Source organism: Silurus aristotelis, assembly GCF_946808225.1.
Source record: "Silurus aristotelis genome assembly, chromosome: 1".
Taxonomy (NCBI): Eukaryota; Metazoa; Chordata; class Actinopteri; order Siluriformes; family Siluridae; genus Silurus; species Silurus aristotelis.
Window position 1 is genome coordinate 41,608,560 of NC_139574.1, and position 15,901 is coordinate 41,624,460.

Sequence of the window (15,901 nt, forward strand, 5' to 3'; positions counted from 1 at the left end):
GTTTTGTGTTTGTAGACCATAACACATAAAAGGGCATTAATGGGAACATTAAAGAAGGTTCTTTGAAAAAGTAACTAAAAAGTTACTTTTAACAGTAACGCATTACTTTTTGGTGTAAATAATCAACAAAGTAACTGAGTTACTTTTTGAATGAATTAACTAGTAACTGTAACTAGTCACTATTTCTTAGTAACCAGCACAACACTGGGCACGAGTTTGTCCATCTTTTATTCTCCAGGCGTTCAACTGTAGTCCACGGCACGTATATTTTCTGGAATTAGACTTTAAGAAAACTCTGGTAAAATTTACTACATGACCAACCACATGAACCACAATAGACTTGTGCATATTTTCCTGTATTTTATTGTCTATTATGGTGTTGTTCTGGTTGTTGTTCTGATCTTTGGTGATCATGATGTACTAATATACTGCAGCACTTCATGTGTTACTGTCTTTTACAATGAACTGCATTAACATACAGAACAGATCATTAGAAAGAACTTTTTTGTGTATAATATTGTGTATTAATGTATTTTTGCGCATGGTAATTGTACATTGCATCACTTTTCAAGCTACTATCTCTTATTATATGTTACGTTAACGACATAAACAACAACAGATTCATGTATCTTAAAAACTAAATTCTCATACGTGCATTACATTTACATTAATGTGTTTTTTCGTGAGCTCATCAGTGCAGAAGAGGACGATGAGTGGACGTCTCGACTGCGGCGGTAGAGGACGATGAGTGGACGTCTCGTCTGCGGCGGTAGAGGACGATGAGTGGACGTCTCGACTGCGGCGGTAGAGGACGATGAGTGGACGTCTCGACTGCGGCGGTAGAGGACGATGAGTGGACGTCTCGACTGCGGCGGTAGAGGACGATGAGTGGACGTCTCGTCTGCGGCGGTAGAGGACGATGAGTGGACGTCTCGTCTGCGGCGGTAGAGGAACAATGAGTGGACGTCTCGTCTGCGGCGGTAGAGGAACGATGAGTGGACGTCTCGTCTGCGGCGGTAGAGGAACGATGAGTGGACGTCTCGTCTGCGGCGGTAGGGGACGATGAGTGGACGTCTCGTCTGTGGTGGTAGAGGATGATGAGTGGACGTCTCGTCTGTGGCGGTAGATGATGAGTGGACGTCTCGTCCGCGGGGGTAGTTGACGATGAGTGGACGTCTCGTCTGTGGCGGTTTGGCAGCACTGGGGTTTGGCTCTGAAGCTGGAAACACACCTGCTCCCCGTCAGAAGAAATGGTTCGATCTGTTTTATAAGGTTTGTGCTGTTAAAATGTGTATGAGAACATGATTAAACACCGGTACCATAACCTAAAGGTCTTTATTTGTACAGAGTAAGAAATGTCCAGTGCAGGTCCACGGCCAGTCGAAACGTTCCGGTGGACCACAGAAACGTCTTTGTGGATTCCACCCTCCTAAAGTGTTCATTTCAGACTTTCAGGTGATCATCTCTTTCATGTCACGTCACTGTGGACCTGCACAACTATATTTGTGACCACACTCATGTGCTTTAAATGTCCTCTGCTGTGGGATGCAGAAATAATTGTTGCAATATTTATTTTTATTTACAAAATCTCAATAAAGTGATGTTTATGTAACAAACCGCACTGGAAGAAAGACAGACAGGCAAAAGTTCACCAAGCAGAGCTTCTTTATTTTCTTTCGTTTTCACCCTGGCGTTTTCCTTTCCAGTGCTCACACCAGGGTTCACCCACACACTCACGGTTCTGGACGCCTTTTCTTTTTTGACGTTCGCCGGTGGTCCCTCCCTCACGCTTTCTCTCTTTAGCGCCCGCCAGAGTTTCCTCACGCACCGGCACAACTTTTCTTTGCGTCCACACGAGTTCACTTTGCGCCCGACGCGTCTTCCACCGGCGCCCGTCTGCGCTTATTTCCCCTTCAGCGACCTTCCGCTCGTCTCTCTGCTTGGTGTCCCTCTTTTTTTTTGGTGTCACCAGACTGAAACAGAGCACTGATTAGTCTCATCAGCTGCAGGTGTTTCTTACCGCTCGTGCCGTCCGGCTCCGCCTCCACTCGCGCACCGCTGCTACAGTTTACATCCCTAATCATATAGAACAATATCTGCTTTATCTATTCCCATTTCTCATCCAGTGATCAAATAGTGGAAGCACTGAGATCATTGTAAAAGACTTTGGTTTTTGCTCAAGTGTGTTAAAGTGTGTTATATTTATAGATCTTCACTTCACTTCTGCCCTCAGACTCTCACTAGTGTACAGAGATGATTGTGGATTAAACATATTAATGTGTGAATGTCTGGGGTTCAAGCCCCGGTATCGCCAAGCTGCCACTCTTGGGCCCTTGAGCAAGGCCCTTAACCCTCTATGCTCCGGGGGTCCCTTACGAGGGAAATATCAAGGTCCGTGACGTCGGAGTGACGTGGGGCCGCCTTCCCGTGGGCTCACCACCTGCAGGAGGGACCGTAAGGGACGGTGCTGTGAGGATTGGGCAGCAGTCGAAGGCGGGGGCCTGCTTAGACTGCTGTCCCCGCGACCCGGATTACGGATAAGCGGGAGAAAATGAATGAATGAATGAATGAATGTGTGAATGTTAGATTCTGCGATGTTTCTTCTTATTTAAATCTGTAAAAAATACCAGGACTTAAAGGTAAATAAAACCTGTGTTCCACACTCTTTATTGTTCTTTTACCAGGTCGTAAGTGTTCCACCTGCTGCAAGTGTTCCACCTGCTTTACTCCACTCCTACTGCTGTAGCGCCCCCTACCTCCACCCCCACCATTATACAGCCCTTTATATGTCATTATCATCATCATTATGTTTAAGTTCATAATATACAATATGTGTCTTTACAGCCTGGTAGTCAAAGTCCATCTCCTTTAGCCAGTGATTCATCTGCATCCAGTCCTTCATCTGCATCCAGTCCTTCATCTGCATCCAGTCCTTCATCTGCATCCAGTCCTTCATCAGTCCTTCATCTGCATTTAGTCCTTCATCTGCATCCAGTCCTTCATCTGCATCCAGTCCTTCATCTGCATCCGGTCCTTCATCTGCATCCGGTCCTTCATCTGCATCCAGTCCTTCATCAGCATCCAGTCCTTCATCTGCATCCGGTCCTTCATCTGCATCCGGTCCTTCATCTGCATCCGGTCCTTCATCTGCATCCGGTCCTGCTTTTTAGACTGTTTTGTGCTTTTTGTTAACTTAATTTTTGTACTGAGAAATGTAGAAATGTAAGATCTTTTAAACCCGTATGTTTTACAATCTTTCAACATTTCAGAGTAGAAACTGATTGTAGTTCACTCATACTGATGTTTTTCTGTTTAAGACTGTAGGTTTGGTTTGGTGTTTATTCTCTTCTTTATAACTGACAGTTTGTTTGTTTGTTTGTTGTTTTTTTTAGATAAAAATGAATTCGAGTATTTCAGCACTGTATGTTGGTGATCTGCACCATGAAGTGACAGAAAACATGCTGATGGAGAAATTCAGCTCTGTGGGCCACGTTCACTCCATCCGGATCTGCAGGAACTGGAACACCGGCGTTTCACTCAGTTACGCCTACGTCAACTTTTACCAGCGAGCCGATGGTAATTAAATCCTCATTAAACCCCGATACACTATTTCTGCATCTATACCAGTTTATTGTCTACTTAATACTCCAGGAGTAATTTCTGTATTATTTTACTACTTTATTATGTGAATATGGTCAGGTTTTGTGCCTTAAATAAAATTTGAGAGTGTTTTCTCCTCACCCATCTTTCCCCAGTCTTTTTTACTGAAATGAATGACCTGTAATGAATTTTGTTTCCTCAGCTGAGCGAGCGTTGGCAACACTTAATTGTGAGATCCTTATGGGGAACCCTATGAGAGTCATGTGGTCTCAGAGGGATTCCACCATGAGGAAAAGCGGCATCGGAAACTTGTTCATCAAGAACTTGGACCTGGAGAAGATTGACAGCATGGCCCTTTTTGACCTGTTCTCAGTCTTTGGGAAGATCCTGTCATGCAGGATTTGTGCTTTAAACTGTTTGGATCTGAATTACATCTGTATAGCATGATTAGCATGTTTTCTACAAAAGTCCTGTATTAGATCTGTTTGATATGAATTGTGTGTTGACATGACGTGTCTCTCCTGAAGGTTGTCCGTTACAAGACGGGGACAAAAGGATATGGATACGTCCAATTTGAGTCTCCAGAGGCGGCGAATTTGGCAAAAGAGAAACTCAATGGCAAACCTCTTAACGGCCATAAAGTGTAAGCTATTAATATAAAGTGTGGGTTTGGTCATATGAGGGGATTTCAGTCAGCATCAGGGGGTAATTTTTCTGGTGTCGGCATAAAGACTAACAGCAGTGTGTAAGAGCAGTGTCTCTGTTGTGTTACAGCTTCATCCAACACTTTAAGTCTCGTAAGGAGCGCGAGACTAAGAAGAACCACCACACCCAGGTCTTCATTAACAAGCAGAAGACCTTACTGAGACCAGAACACCAGGATAACCCTGTCCATCATAACGTGCAGAGGATGAAGAATGTGCAGGTGAAGACTGTACCCTAAACATCTACCACCCCATGCTGTCCCCATTAAAATGATTTGATGCTGAAGTTCAATATTGCAGTAAATGGGTTACTGGCTGAAAAGGTTAAAGATCCTCCTCTAGCTGGTTCCCTCAAGAGCCTCCTGCTAGCAGTGATGATGATCTGATAAAACAAAATGGAATGAAGTGTTTACAGCTGTGTGTGTCTTTGTGTTACAGACTCAGAATATGACTCCCTTCACACCAAGCCAGAAGGGAGAGCGAAATAAAGAAAATGCCCCAGCAGTAAACACAGTTCCTGCTGTAGAAGAGCGCACAACTGTGGATGAGAAACCAGCTCTACCTCAAGTTCCAGCTGTAGAACAGAGTCCAGCTCCACCTCATGTTTCAGCTGTAGAACAGAGTCCAGCTCCACCTCATGTTTCAGCTGTAGAACAGAGTCCAGCTCTACCTCAAGTTCCAGCTGTAGAACAGAGTCCAGCTCCACCTCATGTTCCAGCTGTAGAACAGAGTCCAGCTCCATCTCATGTTCCAGCTGTACAACAGAGTCCAACTCCATCTCATGTTCCAGCTGTAGAACAGAGTCCAGCTCCATTTTATGTTCCAGCTGTAGAACAGAGTCCAGCTTCACCTCATGTTCCAGCTGTAGAACAGAGTCCAGCTCCACCTCATGTTCCAGCTGTAGAACAGAGTCCAGCTCCATTTTATGTTCCAGCTGTAGAACAGAGTCCAGCTCCATTTTATGTTCCAGCTGTAGAACAGAGTCCAGCTCCATTTTATGTTCCAGCTGTAGAACAGAGTCCAGCTTCACCTCATGTTCCAGCTGTAGAACAGAGTCCAGCTCCACCTCATGTTCCAGCTGTAGAACAGAGTCCAGCTCCATTTTATGTTCCAGCTGTAGAACAGAGTCCAGCTCCATTTTATGTTCCAGCTGTAGAACAGAGTCCAGCTCCACCTCATGTTTCAGCTGTAGAACAGAGTCCAGCTCTACCTCAAGTTCCAGCTGTAGAACAGAGTCCAGCTCCACCTCATGTTCCAGCTGTAGAACAGAGTCCAGCTCCATTTTATGTTCCAGCTGTAGAACAGAGTCCAGCTCCACCTCATGTTCCAGCTGTAGAACAGAGTCCAACTCCACCTCATGTTCCAGCTGTAGAACAGAGTCCAGCTCCATCTCAAGTTCCAGCTGTAGAACAGAGTCCAGCTCCACCTCATGTTTCAGCTGTGGAACAAAGTCCAGCTTCATCTCATGTTCCAGATGTGCAGGATGTATCCATGGCTGCAGCACCTCAGAAGCGCTTAACCATTTACATGTTGGAGTCTGCAGATTTTGAAATGCAGATCCAGATGGCACGTAAGTGTTACACTCTCACACACACACACACACACACACACACACACACACACACACACACACACACACACGCACACAAGCAGCTTCAGTAACTCTCTCTCTCTCCCTCTCTCTCTCTCTCTCTCTCTCCCTCTCTCTCCCTCTCTTTCTCCCTCTCTCACTTTCTCTCTCACTCTCTCTCACTCTCTCTCCCTCTCTCTCTCTCTCTCTCTCTCTCTCTCTCTCTCTCTCTCTCTCTCTCTCTCTCACTCTGCAGATGATCACCTGTTGCCTCTGGTAGAGAAAATCCAACCGGCTGAAGCGAATAAAATTTCATGGATGCTGATTGGGAGTGAAAACAACTTTGAAATCATGAACATGATTTCTGATCCTGATCTTCTGCGAGCAAAAGGCACGTCTTAAGTTTGCCAATGACCATTTGGATGATCCAGAGGAGTCATGGGAGAAAGTCATGTGGTCAGATGAGACCAAAATAGAACTTTTGGGTCATAATTCCACTAAACGTGTTTGGAGGAAGAAGAATGATGAGTACCATCCCAAGAACACCATCCCTACTGTGAAGCATGGGGGTGGTAGCATCATGCTTTGGGGGTGTTTTTCTGCACATGGGACAGGGCGACTGCACTGTATTAAGGAGAGGATGACCGGGGCCATGTATTGCGAGATTTTGGGGAACAACCTCCTTCCCTCAGTTAGAGCATTGAAGATGGGTCGAGGCTGGGTCTTCCAACATGACAATGACCCAAAGCACACAGCCAGGATAACCAAGGAGTGGCTCTGTAAGAAGCATATCAAGGTTCTGGTGTGGCCTAGCCAGTCTCCAGACCTAAACCCAATAGAGAATCTTTGGAGGGAGCTCAAACTCCGTGTTTCTCAGCGACAGGCCAGAAACCTGACTAATCTAGAGAAGATCTGTGTGGAGGAGTGGGCCAAAATCCCTCCTGCAGTGTGTGCAAACCTGGTGAAAAACTACAGGAAACGTTTGACCTCTGTAATTGCAAACAAAGGCTACTGTACCAAATATTAACATTGACTTTCTCAGGTGTTCAAATACTTATTTGCAGCTGTATCATATAAATAAATAGTTAAAAAATCATATATTGTGATTTCTGGATTTTTTTTTTTTAGATTATGTCTCTCACAGTGGACATTCACCTACGATGACAATTTCAGACCCCTCCATGATTTCTAAGTGGGAGAACTTGCAAAATAGCAGCTGTGTTCAAATACTTATTTTCCTCACTGTATATATATGATGTGTAGACTAAACCTCCTCTGCATTTTTCTTTTAGGAAACAAAGATGCTCTTTGGCACAAAGAAAAAGAGGAAGAACAAGAAGATATATTTATAATAATAATAATAATAATAATAATAATTTTTTTAAATATGATATTAATATTGCATGTTATTATATTTTTTTATGTTTATATACTTATAATATATTATTTAGGATAATAAATAAAGACAATCCACAATGTAAATGTTTTCGAGTGTTTTGAATCGTGATTATTAAACATTTTATAAGAACTTTAAGAGGAACTTGTCAAGTGATTGTGATACACATGCATGAAAGAAGAACATTTTAATAAATATTTTCCTGAAACCAGCAACAAATCAACATCACACTTTTAAACCTTCATTCATACATATTTATAAAATCAAAGCTTTTAATGTATCAATATTTTTAAAACTACAAAAGCTCTTTTTTAGCCAGTGACATACAGTGCAGTATTATAGCCTGATGATTTTCATTTCTTTCATAGAGATTTTATACAAATAGTTTGTAATTCTTCTTTCTAATTTTATTCTGCATGTGTGGGTGTTTCCTCTATTTGTGCACCAGCTCTCATAACAGTTCCTACTGCTGTAACTGTATAATAAAGGCATTTAAAACACTATAAATATATAAAAAGTGTCTACGTCCAGCTGGTTCAGCATCTCCATCATGAATTCCACTGATGCTTCATCTGCTTTAGAGTCACGTGAGCTCCATCCACCAACACTACAGGGATGTGGAGCTCACTGCCACGTACCGTTTCATTTCACTAATTCTCCAGGGCAGACCCCCGAGTAGATGTCAGAGGGGTAGAATCAAATCTGCCCTTCCCAAGTGATGTTATTGGAGTAAACATGAATAAACCTCTACCTTTTCCCAAATCATCCCTTAATCCTTTTTTAAAGGAAAGAACAGTATGTAGAAATAAAATCCACCCTCCTATAAAATCTACAGCTTTAAACCCAACTTGTAATCTCACTGAACTGAAGCATTGATTCACTTAAATCATAGTACATTTGTATCATTTGTAATGTATTATTAGTGCAGTTGCAGCTAAATGTAGAGCTGCTACTAGATGAAAAGGATTAGAGGTGATGTAGGGCTTTTGTGTGTGTTTTCAGAAGAATCCAGACTCTGGTGAGGACTATGAGGTCTGTGCTGATGATCACTAAATTGACTGAAGATCACGTTCACGTTCTTAGTGGTTTTTGATGAGGAACATAATCAGGATCCCCACTCTGTTCAAATTGAGTTTATAATTGTTTACATCATAAACATATAAAGTTCATATATATATATATAAATAAATAATTAGAATAATAATAATGAAGATGATAATGGGTTCAGCAGGTTCACAGAATAATTCATGAGTCACTGTTCTATGTACAATAAAACATTTTATTTTTAACGACTAAAAATGGTACAAAAATGTCAAACGATAAAGTATAATTGATGCAAACACAAAGGTACAAATACAAATACAAAACAATAGATACAAATAGCAGTAAATCCACAAAAGTAAAATCATAACACAACTATATAATATTAGCACAAATATTTATAAACAGTAAAATGATATCAAGTCTCTGAGTGGCTTAAAATACCGGAAATAAATAATTAGAGGAGCAGAACTGGAATAAACAGCAGGTGTGGCTGCAGATGAAGGACTGGCTGCAGATGAAGGACTGGATGCAGATGAAGGACCGGATGCAGATGAAGGACCGGATGCAGATGAAGGACTGGATGCAGATAAATCACTGGCTAAAGGAGATGGACTTTGACTACCAGGCTGTAAAGACACATATTGTATATTATTAACTTAAAAATAATAATGATGATGATAATGACATATGAAGGTCTTTTTCAATGACATGAATCTGCATTGGTACATTTACATTAGGTTTGGCTGCTGAATTCTTGCTGAAGGATCCAGCAAACTGTGACTTTGTAAACTGTGTGCTAAAAATGTAAAGATCTGATTTCCCTTTTGAAGAAAACACAAAATCTTCTATCCAATAAAAGACAATATGACTATAAAATATAAAAATAATGAATGAGCAGTGATAATGTAAGTGCAGGCTGTATAATGGTGGGGGTGGAGGTAGGGGGCGCTACAGCAGTAGGAGTGGAGTAAAGCAGGTGGAACACTTGCAGCAGGTGGAACACTTACGACCTGGTAAAAGAACAATAAAGAGTGTGGAACACAGGTTTTATTTACCTTTAAGTCCTGGTATTTTTTACAGATTTAAATAAGAAGAAACATCGCAAAATCTAACATTCACACATTAATATGTTTAATCCACAATCATCTCTGTACACTAGTGAGAGTCTGAGGGCAGAAGTGAAGTGATATGAAGATCATGAGCTCTTCTACAGCTTACTGGTAAGTGTGCCATTACTGCCACCTAGCGGATAATTAACAAATAAACTCTCAAATACAGGTAGGTTCACACCTGTATTGTATTGTATTGTATTGTATTGTATTGTATTGTATTGTATTGTATTGTATTGTATGTTGTATCCTCCAAAGAAACACAAACAAATAGAAGACAGTAAAAGAAAAAGGGGGAAAAGAAAATTACTGTAAATTGGTTTTTAAAGAAAATGTAGGAATTTGAAGCAGAAGGCAGAACAAGAAAAACACAGGTAGGAACCGAACCTCAGACCCCACTGTAATGTAGAACACAGACACACTGTATGACATTAAATCAGTTCACATTTATTAACAACATCCCGACTTCTCAAGCCATGGCATAATGACACCAGACTCTTTCTCCAAATAATTATAGAGGATCCTCACATACACAAAGCTTCTGTGTCTAAACTGCAATTTCTTGGGGAATCTTGGGGCATGTTTTCTTCATGTAAACAATGAGTCACGCCTCAAAAAAGGTTAAAAACCACTGCCTTATGGGTAATAAAAGACCAATAATCAGGATCTCAGGTCTACATTCCTTACTATTGAAGTAAACAGGACAAATACAGAACAGTTCATCAGACAGGAACACACACTGATTAGTCCCATCAGCCACAGATCTGCTTCTCACCGCTCGTTTCCCCCCGGCTCCACCCTCCATTCACCAACCGCCGCTCGTGCACGCACCCGCTGCTCCATCCAGCAGTAGTGTTCAGGTGTTGTGAGGTGAATCCAGTGTTAACCCTGTCAGAATGACTGCTGAAAGATCATCCACTTTCTTGTGCCAATCCATGCGATTAATTATAAAGTACAGATGTTTAAGTGAATCAGGTTCTGCCCCACATTAACTGTCAGCTATATTGCTTTCAGAGCTCAAAATAAACAAAGCACTAAAGCTGCAAGAAAATACCTCAACTTCAGTTTCTGTCAAATTCCTTTTCTTTAAGGACATTAAACATCACTGACTTTACTAAAGTGGATTTCAAGAAAAAAAATACCATCATTGAATGCTCTCTGTGATGAAGAGACATTAGACATGATTGAAATTCAAAATCTTTATTTATTTAAATAAAATAAAAAAATTAAGTTGGTGAAACAACATGCACACTAAAGTACATGAAATGTTCGTATTTCACCATCTTTCTCTATTCCTGAATCATTTTCTATTAAACTTAAACTCACTCATCTATGCAGAATTGTTGTAATTCAGCCACATTGGACGGTTTTTGAGCACGAACCGCCTTTTTAAGGTCATGTCACAGCATCTCAATAGGATTCAGGTCAGGACTTTGACTAGGCCACTCCAAAGTCTTTATTTTGTTTTTCTTTCAGCCATTCAGAGGTGGACTTGCTGGTGTGTTTTGGATCATTGTCCTGCTGCAGAACCCAAGTTCACTTCAGCTCAAGGTCAGGAACCTTCAGGATTTTTTGGTAAACAGCTGAATTCATGGTTCAATTTATCACAGCAAGTCTTTCAGGTCCTAAAGCAGCAAAACAGCCCCAGACCATCACACTACCACCACCATATTTCACTGTTGGTATGATGTTCTTTTTCTCAAATGAGGTGTTACTTTTATGCCAGACGTAATGGGACACACCTTTCAAAAAGTGCATCTTTTGTCTCATCAGTCACAGAGTATTTTCCCAAAAGTCTTGGGGATCAAGATGTTTTCTAGCAAAACGGAGACGAGCCTTTATGTTCTTTTTGCTCAGCAGCTGTTTTCATCTTAGAACCCTGCCATGCAGATCATTTTTGCCAGGTCTCCTTCTCATGGTGGAGTCATGAACACTGACCTTAACTGAGGCAAGTGAGGCTGCAGTTCTTTGGATGTTGTTGTGGGGTCTTTTGTGATCTCTTGGATGAGTCGTCCTTGTGCTCTTGGGGTAATTTTGGTCCGCCGGCCACTCCTGGGAAGGTTCTCCACTGTTCCATGTTTTTGCCATGTATGAATAATTTCTCTCACTGTGGTTCACTGGAGTCCCAAAGCTTTAGAAATGGCTTCATAACCTTTTCCAGACTGATAGATCTCCATTACTTTCTTTTTCATTTGTTTCTGAATTTCTTTGGATCTCAGCATGATGTGTAGCTTTTGAGGATCTTTTGGTCGACTTCACTTTGTCAGGCAGGTCCTATTTAAGAGATTTCTTGATTGTGAACAGGTGTGGCAGTAATCAGGCCTGTGTGTGGTGAGAGAAATTGAACTCGTGTGTGATAAACCACAGTTTTAACAAGGGGGCAAACACTTTTTCACACAGGGCCATGTAGTTTTGGATTTTGTTTCCACTCAATAATAAAAACCTTCATTTAAAATCTGCATGTCGTGTTCACTTGTGTATCTTTTACTAATATTTAAATTAGTTTGACGATCTGAAACATTAAAGTGTGACAAACATGCAAATAAATATACACAGTGGTGTGAAAAAGTGTTTGCCCCCTTCCTGATTTCATACTACTACAAAAGTATGTACTTGATATAAATTTTTTTTTTTTTTTTTTCTTTGTCTTTCAACAGTCATTTAGTTGAATCTTCTGAGGAGAAGTGGGTTCCACACACCAGCCAACAACCAGTGAAGACTGGGATTTTCTGTCTCTCACTCTTACTGGTAGAGCTGAAACAGGTGCTGAGTTTGGAGACTGCTTGAACTGCACTTGTTGATGAGAAGATGTTGGAAATGGGCTACAAACTGTTCGTTGACGACTTCTACACAAGTCCAGCACTGTTTAGAGATCTCCTAAAAAAAGAACATCTGAGCATGTGGGAAAATTCAGTCCACAAACCCTCAAACCATCACCAACAAGCTTCTGAAAAAAGCTCCTCGAGGCCTCATCACTGGCTGAGAGAAGAGGATGTGCTGTTTGTAGAATGGAAGGATAAAAGGAAGGTCCAGATGTGCTCCATCATTCACAGAGGCACTGAAGGAAGCATTGTGCTACTTTTATTTTCATTACTTTCTTCTTCTACTGTTTTTCTAATGTTCAAATACCAGTCTTATGCTTATTGTGTGAATCTTATTATTCCCAGTACATTTGGTTATCAGGCTGCTTTTCCTCAAACAGACGGAGGGAGAAAAGGACTACACACAGTCTCAGAATAATGTTTATAGGAATCTCGTTTTTATTGTATTTTCTTCAAAGTTGAAATATAAACTCATTACACATGTGACTTTTAACCCGTCACTATTCTGGATTGTTTCAGGACCGAATTCATGTATTTATATATTTAAAAAATAATGTTTTATGACGTACACATTTTCTAAGGAACTTCAGCATCTTTAGATGATGTAAAGCCCAAAGTGTGTTCTTTCAAAAGAGATGTAAATTGTGTATGTAGCACACTGTTGTCAGGAACTTTTACCATTGAAAGTCAGGAAGGTCATTTTCAGCTGTGAGGCCCAAAAGTGGGGCTGAAACCGAACAGGGTTCAAGAAACCAGGTTTATTTTCATATAAGTAACAGTATTTAGTTCAGTAAACTTAAGTTCATTTAAAGGAGAATTCAGTGCTGTTTAGTTCAGTAAAGTCTTCATTTAATCCAAAACTATTCGATTCATTAAGTTCAATTATCCTCAAATTAATATTTTTACATTCAATAAAAACAAATCATCCAGTTTTCATTGATGTTTATTTAGTGAATAATGCATTTAATAAACAATTGGTTTCAACCTTATAGTTGAGGGGAAAAAGAAGATAAAAATGCACCAGTCGTTTAAAACAAAACCAATATTGAAACATTTCTTCCAGCTCATAAATCCTATAAAACATGCAGCATTAAACATGAACTTCCAGCAGATGAACATCTCATAATACTGTCTGGAAGTGAGAAATGTACAGGTTGTTTTTACTCCATACACATGAACTTACTTTGATCAGAAACACAATCATACTCCAAATCAATTAATCAATAAAGTCAATAAAAGAATCCCAAACTGCTGTGTGTCTTGTCCTCGCTATTAATGACGTCATTAGAGCTCCACTACTTCTAATTACCTGCTGTGACAGTGAGCTCTAATACACATCACACTGCCACCTACTGGTCATTTATGATTCTGCGACATTCATAGAGTCACTCCGGTCAACTTCCGGTTTTCAACTCGGATTCACTCGCTTTATACACAGTTTACAGCCGTTTTTATCTTATTAATGACTGTAATATCGCTCTTCTCTCAGGAACAACAGAAAAGATGTAAAGACATGATATTTTATCCGCTCTTTACCTCTGTAATGTGCGCATGCGCATAGTCCGGTTAAGAGAGACCGGGTTACGTCACAGACGGAGGGTGGGGGCATCTCCCTGTGACGTCACAGTAAGGCAACGTCTATAATTGGGAACGCGTCTCTGTTTCTCTCATTTCCGAGGTTTTTGCTTGTGAGTAAAGAGGCATAAACATGGAGCTCTTCAGAAGGTTGAGAAAGTTTTTTCAAACCAGAAGAACAAAGAAAACTAAGCAGATTGCTGAAATGAAGGAGAAGCTGGAACACATGGAGAAAGTAGAGAAAGACTTGGATGCATTTTCTCTTCTAATGATAGAGAAGTTAACAGAAGAGAAAGAAGAGAAAGCCATTCTGCTTCAGACTGTGTAAAAGCTGGAGGCTACTTTGGCTTCTGAGCGAAAGCAGCAGGAACAGGACATAACTGAGAGAAGCCAGAGCTGGACGAGAGAACAAAAACCACTGGAGGAACGTGTTGCTCAGCTTGAATTTATTTTGGATCAGACCACCATGGAGCTCCAGTCTTCCCTGAAAATCCATAAGGAACTGGAGAAAACAGTAGAATGTGAGAGAGAGAGCTGGACGAGAGAACAAACGAAAGTGGAGGACGATGTTGCTCAGCTTGAGGTCACTTTGGAACAGACCTCCATGGAGCTCCAGGATACTCAGAATCACTGTGAGAAAGTAAAAAATAGTGCAGAGCAGGAGAGAGCTCATTTGATCAGAGAGAAAGAGCGACTGGAGGAACGTGTTGCTCAGTTTGAGCCCATGTTGGATTTTAAAGAAAAACAAGAGGATGAAAGAGAGAAAACTAAACTTGACATAGAGGAGAGGAACAACTTACAGCTTCAGACCAACAGGGGGCTCCAGGATACCCAGAATCTCTGTGAGGAAGAAAAGAAGACTTCAGAGAATAAAACAGAACATTATATGAGGGTCCGAGAGCGATGGGAGGAAATTGTTGCTCAGCTGAGACAAAAAAACATTCAAAAGAAAAGGAGAAATAGAAAAAGAAGAAGACGACAAGAGAAACAGAGAGTCTGAACACTTTTACTACAGCGAGACACAATAAACACTATTAAATAAATAAAGATTTTGAATTTCAATCATGTCTAATGTCTCTTTATCACAGAGAGCATTCAATGATGGTATTTTTTTTCTTGAAATCCACTTTAGTAAAGTCAGTGATGTTTGATGTCCTTAAAGAAAAGGAATTTGACAGAAACTGAAGTTGAGGTATTTTCTTGCAGCTTTAGTGCTTTGTTCATTTTGAGCTCTGAAAGCAATATAGCTGACAGTTAATGTGGGGCAGAACCTGATTCACTTAAACATCTGTACTTTATAATTAATCACATGGATTGGCACAAGAAAGTGGATGATCTTTCAGCAGTCATTCTGACAGGGTTAACACTGGATTCACCTCACAACACCTGAACACTACTGCTGGATGGAGCAGCGGGTGCGTGCACGAGCGGCGGTTGGTGAATGGAGGGTGGAGCCGGGGGGAAACGAGCGGTGAGAAGCAGATCTGTGGCTGATGGGACTAATCAGTGTGTGTTCCTGTCTGATGAACTGTTCTGTATTGGTCCTGTTTACTTCAATAGTAAGGAATGTAGACCTGAGATCCTGATTATTGGTCTTTTATTACCCATAAGGCAGTGGTTTTTACCCTTTTTTGAGGCGTGACTCATTGTTTACATGAAGAAAACACAGTGCATGTAGGGGTACGGTTCTCAGGAGCCCTGCAGTAAGTGTGCTGTGTGCATGTGATTGATGAATGTGCAGGTAGAAATTCAACTGAAACTGCATTCAATCTGGTTGATTATCAAGCAAGTTATTTTTTAACTACATTTAAGTTCCCTGTTATAGGATAACTTGCAATTTTGTAAATTCCAACTTTATTTTTATTAATTCCTGTTAATACCTAAATATTCCTGATAATTCATATGGGAAGTTTCCAGTCTTTAAATTTCCTGCAACCACATTCCTAGGAAATACATGAGCTGTTCCTTAGGCACAGGGATATTTTGCCTGCGTCTCCTTTTATTTATTTTTTTACATTGTTCTGATATCAGATGCCCCAAGAATTTTACCTGTTGTACAAATTGCAGTTTAGACACAGAAG

General features: G+C 40.7%; 1 protein-coding gene and 1 long non-coding RNA gene across 2 annotated transcripts in view; one reads left to right on the plus strand and one right to left on the minus strand.

The window, feature by feature from the left end:
- LOC310724457 (little elongation complex subunit 1-like) overlaps nucleotides 1-15,636 on the minus strand; it is an 80,395-nt gene extending 64,759 nt beyond the window's left edge. Inside the window, exon 1 of the mRNA XM_083538494.1 lies at nucleotides 15,626-15,636. The gene's annotated coding sequence lies outside the window, so the exon portion shown is untranslated. The remainder of the gene's footprint in view (nucleotides 1-15,625) is intronic.
- Nucleotides 1,157-2,997, plus strand: LOC310725608. Its single transcript, XR_014533446.1, has 3 exons — nucleotides 1,157-1,272; nucleotides 1,348-1,455; nucleotides 2,685-2,997. It is a non-coding gene; the product is annotated as an uncharacterized lncRNA (long non-coding RNA).
- Nucleotides 15,637-15,901: the final 265 nt, after the last annotated feature.